This window comes from Pseudophryne corroboree, chromosome 3 (assembly GCF_028390025.1).
Source record: "Pseudophryne corroboree isolate aPseCor3 chromosome 3, aPseCor3.hap2, whole genome shotgun sequence".
In the NCBI taxonomy this organism is placed as follows: Eukaryota; Metazoa; Chordata; class Amphibia; order Anura; family Myobatrachidae; genus Pseudophryne; species Pseudophryne corroboree.
The window spans coordinates 656,392,409-656,401,540 of NC_086446.1; positions in this window are offsets into that span (position 1 = coordinate 656,392,409).

Sequence of the window (9,132 nt, forward strand, 5' to 3'; positions counted from 1 at the left end):
CTGGACAACAAAATTGCATTCATGTCCTACTCCCTTCCCAGTCCCAAACACTGTTTATTTTTCTATAAAAATTTACAATATTTTACAAGTATGATGAGCAGGCAGGCAGCGGGCATTGGCAGCATCGGACTGAGATGCAAATTAGTGGCGGAGGGCTGGGTCAGTTGATTGTGGGCGAGTTTGTAAGCCATTGGCGGTGGCAGTGGGCATCGGCTCAGAGGCAGTAGCGGGCATTGGCTCGGCGGCGGTAGGGGTCATCGGCAGGAGTCGGCGGACATTATGTCTGTAGTGCCTCACCAGCCACTGACCTCACCGCACGCCACTGCCTATCATGTTCCATTCAGCTTTGGTTTCCAGACACCTGCAGTAAATGCTAAAACTGAAGTCTGTGTGTCCAATGTAGAAGCACTGCTGCAACCTCTGGGTTGCCATGGAAATCCATTAACTCAATGACTCCACTGACTTTGCTTCAAGAGAGGGTGTCCAACAAGATGCATGTCTCCATCGTAATCTGATGCCATCTGTCCAGGCTTTTCAGACCCTAATGTGTTTTGAATACTCTGTAATTAGTGTCATTTCCTGTACAAAGCTGTAACTGAGAGCACCAACTGAATGTGGGGTGTTTTGCACATTCTCATTATTCCTCCAGTAATTCTAAGCAGCAATATTAAACCATAGGCCACCACAGGTTAAAAAAATGTGATAGTCCTGTTAAACTCAGATGTTCATATAACAATATAAATGCTAATTCTAAAGAAAATATACTGTATTTAAAAGCTAAAAACACAAAAATATCATTAGTATTCTGACACTCCCTTTAATGCATTGAAGGGTCATGCACTCACGAAGCAGGATTTTATGTTTGTAAGACAAGCAAAAGGACCCCGCTCTCTAGTGTAGTAATTAAATCCAATAGTAAGTTTCCACAAACGAGCATGTGTATAAGTGACCAGGTGTACCTAATACCCCTTTCAAACAAAGTGAAATTACTGGGTGAAGAAGTTCTACCTGGTAATTTGCCGATAAACACTGGTCCTTGTTCTGTGTGAAAGGGTCATCACGGGTTGAAATTCCCGGGACTTCGACCCAGGAATTTACCAGGGTTGGAGACCCGGGAATTTCGACTTGGGTTGAACCTTTCACACAGCTGAAATACCCGTGTTGATCCGCAAATTATCGGGTAGAAATTCTTGACTTGGCAATTTGCTTATCTGTGTGAAAGTGGGTCAGGCAGGGACCGGCAAAACTTCCTGGCACTCAAATGTCCGGTAAAAGCCGGGATTTTCAGACTTTTCTGTCTGAAAAGGGTATAAGTAAAATGAATATGGCCTACCGGTTGGTCAGCATGCTGACCGGTAGGATTTCGAGCGGGTGGGTTGTAATGGTCGGTGTTGTGACTGATGGTCTCCTGACCGCCAGTCACATAATTACATCCCATTCTTTCAGCACAGGATAATGTCCTCCCCAGACACAGTCCCAGTTATTTCAGGACTTGACCCTATTTTCCCAGTTGATCAAATTTGAATAATAGCTGAGGTGGATCATGTGATTCAGTTACCCTGACCCCGCTAGTACAATCTTTATATTTCTTAGCGCCAGGCCTTGGCTTTTTCATATATAGAAGAGTGTAACTCCATAGGTTATATATTTTGGTGCCAGAAAATACATTTTCAGCAAATGTTTCATCTCTCGTTTACACATAAGATACATTTCATAAAATAATTTTATTTGTCGCTAAGTAATGTAGTTTATAATGGATAGTGTCATTTAGACTAGCAGTATACTAGTTTTTCTTTTTTCTTTTCCAGATTTAGGGCAGATGTACACGATCAGCAATGTAGGACATTTTATGTTCCATTTTTTTATAATGCAAATATAAGCCAGCAATGTCTTAAGGTCCAAAAATACGTTTTTATTTTACCAATTTTCTTGAAATATTTGCTTATTAGTGAATTTCTTCTAATATGGTTCATAAGTTGATTCCGGATGTCCCACTTGCCAGCAGGGCTGCCATCAGAAATTATGGAGCCCGGGACTGACAAAAAAAAGATTCTGCCGCAGTGCTCCACCCCTATGTGATGTCATACATTGTGATGTTACATATAGGTGGAGTGTTGCGGACCTGCAGGAACGGTTTACAGAGAGCTGATGTGCAGATAAGGCTTGTTTGAAGAAGTTCTCCATGCACTGACTTTTAAGAAGTTCTCCTGCTGTTGATTCACAGATGGGTGCAGCTCTACAAGTATTGGCGGTAGGACCCGGGGGTGGGCCTCCCTCACTGTAAGGGCCCGGGACTCCAGTCCCCCCCTGATGGCTGCCCTGCTTGCAGTCAAAGGTAAAAAGGAACATGGCATCCAATCAGGCTCATGTAGAGGCATGGTATTCCAGCATCTTGCTAAAACATCGGGCAAAGGATGGGGCTATTTTGCCTATATTTCATCTTGTTCCAGTGCAATGCTACTGTAGATTAATAAGGCCAAATTTGCACTGTACATATGCTTTACAGGACAACAGTACTATTGGGTGTGAATAACAATAAACTATATGGTCCATAAACTGTGACACAACAGATCCTTCTTTCTGGGACAGGAGAATAACATGTATGGATAGAGTGCAGTATGTTGTATTTGCTTCCCACAATAAAATCTCACAAGCATGTTCTTGTGTTACGCTCTCACAGTTTCCTCTTCCTGCAGATGTGGTCTTTGAATACTGTGGCGTTAATAAAAAGCAGAAGGTTGGTTTTATTCCTGTTTCTGTTTATAGCCACACAGATTTTCCCATCCTTGTCATTTCCCCAATATTGTTTAAGAAAAATGTCGCTCATTTCCCCCCATACAGCTCCTCTGCTCACTCATCTGGAGTCCATCAGATAATCCTCCTGTGTGGCTCAGTCGTTTCCGTTCTCACCCCCAATAACTTTTCACACTGAGCTTTTTTTCGCTTCATACAGAAACACGTTTACAACCCAAGTGGGAAAGGTTAGGTTTCCCAATGGTTTCCTACCAAAGCATCTCATTTATTTATCTAACATCTCATCTTCGTTGTGCTTTGGAAAGGGGGCTATCAGTAACCAATGAGACTTTCACTTAACACAACCTTGTGGCTAATACAAGCAAATATGCAACTCACATTGATGTGTTAAACACCCTATTTTTATTTTAATTTTTTTATAGTTGGTCACTAAAGTGCAACGGAATATGCTGGCACTATATAAGTACATGTTAATAGATATTAGATCTTCAGAGCGAGAGAGATAGGGCCCTGTGTAGTCTCCTTGCAGGTTTTCTCTCTGCATGCAGGTCTGTAGATTCTGGCACTGTGCCACAGTCTACTGCCCATGCTCCAGTCTCCAGAAACATGGTGCCCGTGGGACCTGTTAGGGATCCTGAGGATCGGGGTTGACCAACACTGTTCAAGAGGGATCGAAGTAATGAGATACTGTAGATGCCAATAAACTCAGGTGGATGTGGGATATATAGGAATTACAAGGAACAGTGGAGTTGTCAATCTTGAGGGAGATGTCGAGTGGAAAGAAAGGTCACTTTAGTATGTTAAGTTTAGGAAGAAGTGGGAGGTGGCAGAGAGGCAATTGGTCAGATAGCTTTTTAAGAAGTGGGTACCTACCACGATGAAACATGTTAAGCAGACACTGCATTTTGATTCTCTAGACACTTGAACCTATTTCTCAACCTATCTGGACCAGCTTATTGGATTTGCCAGTACTTACTGCATCTATATTCACCATCTAGTCATCTCTATTGAAAGTCTCTTGCTAATTCCTTTAGATGGACCTTCAAACCTTTCTGCCAAACTGATAACTTTGTTTTACTTTCTAGATTTTATACAGGTTGAGTATCCCTAATTCGAAATCACACATTTTTGGTTCCCCTACTGAGATAATGACATACATTATATATATATATATATATATATATATATAATGTATCTATATAATATATCTATATATACACATAATATATAATATACATGTCATTATCTCAGTAGGGGACACAAAAATGTGGGATTTTGGATAAGTGATACTCGACCTGTAGCAGATACTGTTTAATACTTGGACAGTTATTGACTTATTTTTAACTGATATTATGCCATTTGTATCCGTTTATATGTGCAGCGGTAATACATTTTGATTCATTTTACCAAGCCTTATTATTATACAGACACATACTGTATATAGTTCACCATATTCATTTTTACAATGTATCTGATTATAGAGACTTTTAACACTCTTTGGATTGACTGAATATCTTTGGTCTCTGAATATATATGGAGTATGAATTTATTCTATTACTAATGCTATTCACATCCTTTTCTAAGTATATTCATTTATCATTGGCTGACACCCTCTTCTGAATGGGCTGCTTTGTATTGACATTGCCAGTCTGGTCAATTCTCTTTTGTTAATTGGACAGAGAATAGTAGGGTGAGATGTCAGGGTAAAAACTGTAGATTTGTGTGTCATTTGCACAGCAGTGATAGTGGAGCCTCTGAGTTCGCTGAGACAGTTGTGTTAAAAGAGTAGAGAACCAAGGACAGAGCCTTGGGGGAAACTAATAGAGCAGAGGCTCCCAACTCCAACTAGGGCAGTACGGATGGTGTAATGGTTAGCATTACCACCTCACAGCACTGAGGTCATGGGTTCGATTCCCACCATGGCTCTAACTGTGTGGAGTTTGTATATTCTCCCCATACTTGCGTGGGTTTCCTCCGGGTACTCCGGTTTCCTCCCACAATCCAAAAATATTCTGGTAGGTTAATTGGCTTCCAACAAAAATTGACCCCAGTATGAATGTGTCTGTGTGTACATGTGATAGAAAATATAGATTGTAAGCTCCACTGGGGGCAGGGACTGATGTGAATGGACAAATATTCTCTGTAAAGCGCTGCGGAATATGTGTGCGCTATATAAATAACTGGTAATAAATAAATAATAAATAAATAACTCCAGACCTCAAGTACCACCAACGGGTCATGTTTTGTGGATTTATTTTATCAAGCTGGGTACACATTATGCAATATGTTGTTTTTTCGGCCCGAAGTATTGCATGTTGCAGAGCGCATCTATTTGTGTGTACAGACGATATATTTGTGAACGACATTGTACTCAGACATATCATTTCAGCCCTGCAGCACAGGGGATGGCGATATGATGTCTTGAACATAGATCAGTACATCTGGCTGTATGTACGGCTGACCCACCAACCACCCAATATACCGGTGACAGTAAGCGCTGACAATGACATAAGTGCAAGGGTTAATTTAAATGTTTATCCAGTTGTGATGTCTGGCCAGACATATCGAGCAGCTGATCAATAATTGTATATGCCAGCCAGAATTAATTTCTCGAATGGTGGATCCATGAGTTGGTGGACAAGTCAGCAAAGTGTGTAGCCAGCCTAAGTATGACAAGGGAAGTATTGTAGTCATATACATATGGGACACTATTTCTTCTCTCATAGAAATCATAAAACTAGAATGTGATAAAGTAACTGATAGGTTGCCCACCTGTGCTTGTTTGATGTTCTAATAATCTGCAGAAACAGTGGCTATCTAGGAGCACAAAATTCTTCAAGTTTCCCATAAACCAGTGGTTCCAAAACTTGGTCCAAGTTTTAAGGATATCCATGCTTGTGCACAAGTGACTTAATTAGTATGTCAGTCAGCATGATTATACCATCTGTGCACAAGCATGGATATCCCTAAAACCTGGACTATTGGGGTGCCTTGAGGACTGCATTTGGGAACCATTGCCATAAACCAAACGTTTGTGGAGCAGTACTGTATTTTTGGAACTTAAAATGGGCATGGCTTCCTCTAATTGGCATAGGCTTGGGTAGATAAAGCTGTGGTCGGCTGTCTTGATTTTCCAGTTAAGTTTGTTGGTAGGTAACCTAAACCGGTAAGGGTCTGACTCAACCTTGCAGCTTACCGATCTACTACTGTACGACCTTGAAGAAAGGCCATCTTTCCAAGTATACTGACAATTCTGTAAAGGTAACCAGCATGTTTACAGAGTCATTATTATATAGCAGCAACATTTCTTCATAAGTGGAATACGGATCACCAATAGAAAGAGGTTGTGTTTTCTCTTTACCCTTTGACAATCGAAGGCAAAATAAAAGTGTAATATTAATTTTGCGAACCTTCACCAAAGTACTCTGTATCTGTAAATCAGAGCCGGCCCTAACCAATATGATGCCCTAGACAAGATTTTGGCTGGTGCCCCCTAGCACCACCACTGGTTCCGCCTCTGACCTTGCACCTCTTTCCCAGCACCATCACCCCTCACCCATAGCAGTCCTTATTTTGGTGTTTGTACCCCCTATATTTTAAATAGGAACAGTTCGCACATTTGGTGCACAGCCCAAAAAGGGGTGTGTTTTTGCTGGCAAGGGCCATGGCCACACAATAGTAACACCAATTCCAATTATGCCACACAGTACTGCAACTTTATTCACATTTGATCATGCAGTAGTGTCCATAATTCATATTACATCCCACAGTAGTATCACTTTACCTTATAAATGTTACTCCTCACAGTAGAGCCCCATATTCACATTACATCACACTGAATTGCTCCTTATTCACATTACACCACACCCTATTGCTCTTTAGTCACATTAGACAACACAGTAGTGCCCTTTCTATATGCAACGACACATAGTAGAGCACCTTATACACATAATGCCACAGAGTAATGCCACTTACACATATGAGACACATTATTAATGTCCTTATAAACATAATGCACCTTACGCATTATGACAACCTTTATTAATGTCCTTTTACACATAATGTCCCTTAAACATATGCCGCACATTATTAGTGCCCCTATACGCATAATGACACACATACAGTACAACCCTGTTACACATATGCCACACATTATTAATGCCCTTATACACATAATGACACACATAGTGCCCGAAATGTTACACACAGAATATAGGCATGCCGCATATCAGTTTAATCAGCAGAAGCTGCTGATGCCCCTAGGCATCTCAAATGCCCTAGGCAATTGCCTAGTTTGCCTATGCCTATGGCCGGCTCTGCTGTAAATCAATTCTGAAGCATTGGCAGTGTACAGGTTAAATCACAAATTGATAGTCATCCTGTTTCTAAGTGATCCATTCCATTTTCATACTTCTCTCATAGAATACATTGTGATGAAAGCAGGATAATTGAGGTATCGCCACTAAGACAATGGATTATGGAGGAGTAAATCAGTAAATGATTAGAGTGAGAGCTATAGGAATAACCTCTAAATCACAACATCAGGCTTTAAAAGAGTTGCTCACACAATTAACTTTGCCTGCAAGTAACTCTTGCCTTGCCAGCTGCTACACTCCAGGTTAATTACCTTGTGGTTCCCTGCCTGTTTCAATAAGCCCTTGCGGCCCCGGGCATAAGACCAGGCGGCATCTCAAGTACCCGTGAGCACATACAGCTCTATAGGAACAAGAGCAGCTGTTACTAGCATGAAGGCCTTGCCAGTGCGGTTCTAAGGGTCTTATTAAAATGGGCTCATGTGTATCCAAACTTTATCAAGGGCCCAAAATACTGGAGAATAGCAAGCTGAATTCTGCTGTGATGACATGCAAGATCTAATATCACAAGCCTTCCTAGGGCTCTCTATTCATGTAGATACTCTGCAGTAGCAGATTCCTGCACTGACAATCTCTACCTTTGTCAATCCTGTGGACAAAGAGTAAGCTGCACCTCTTTAGATAGCTGTTCGCTGCCTCCCCAGTTTACCAGTATGGGGAGTTCTGAGCAGCTGAGGACTCTGCAGTCCTTAATACAGCAGTTGTTAAAACCATTTTGTTAAATAAATTGCCTTATTTCCAAAATATTTAGGAGTTCTTTGGATGCCACGAAAGTCACTTCCCTATCTATTTAGGTAGAAATGACCACAGATTCTGGTTCCCCTATTTCAGGATTGACTACTTCCATGCTGACTGAGAGAAGAATCCCAAACTTTCTTCACCTGAGCGTCGGCGACGGGAGGACAATCTGCTTTGCATGTATTGTGGAAGTGCAAGTCACTTAATAAAGGACTTCTCACTTCTCAGGTTAGGAAAAAGTGAGACTCTCAACATCTCAAATTTCAGGCAGACAAGTCACGTGGAGTGGTAATTTTAAATTCCTTTCCTTCCATAGAGAGTGCCAAGTATTCCCAAAAGGAGGGACTTCTATAACTGGGTGTCTGTTCCCATCAAGTCCAGTGACCCTGAGAAGGGGTATCCATTGCATTAGCCAATAGTCTGTCCCCAGGAGGGGAGGCTGATGTTTTAGCCAGTGCTCTGTTCCCAGGAAGTGAGGCCAATGCTCCGTCCCCAGAAGGGGAGGCAGATATCTTGACCCTTGAAGGGGTATCCAGCCTCCTGGAGGGGAAGTTCCTGCCGAGCTGTGAACCCAGGAGGGGGTGTTCATGTGAAGTCCCTTAAAGAGACTTCTACTTCTGTAGCACTTGATGGGGCATACGATCCTCTGATTTCTGAGGAGGAATCCACATTTTAGATTTAGCAGGGAATTCATAACCTCTTCCTAAAGACCAAAATCCAGATCAAGTTATCTTCTATGGGAAACTGGAGCAGTTTCATTAATTAATGTCGCAGTCTTTAGATGCGGCTCCACTCTGTTCCTCTCCAGCAGAGATTGCGAGGGGAGGCTAGGGAGTGGGCTGACCAGTTAATCATGTCCAGAGATCCTATTCTGCAGGAGTTGTGGGCCTTCAGCCAAGCTGTGGTCAAGAAGTTTAGTAGACCAAAGTCCGTTCCTTCTAGATCTCCTTAGAGTTCTGTTTCACCGACCAAGGACTCTGTTACCAGCAAAGGAGTCAAGTCTGCAAGAACTGGGATTCAGAGGGATTATCGGTCTCAGGTTGATTGCAGCACAGCAGAATCTTCACTAAGACCTCAACTCTGAAATTTAACTGTTGGCTATTGGCTATGCCTCACTGTCCTCATCTTGCAAAGCAAATGTGAAGAAGCCTGGTCCACTGCGTTCAGTACCAATTCAGTCTATTGTATATACTGCCTGTGCCCAATCAAGCTGTGCTTCTACTTTTCCGGTACCAATTGTCTCTAAGAAGAACACCATGATCCTTCC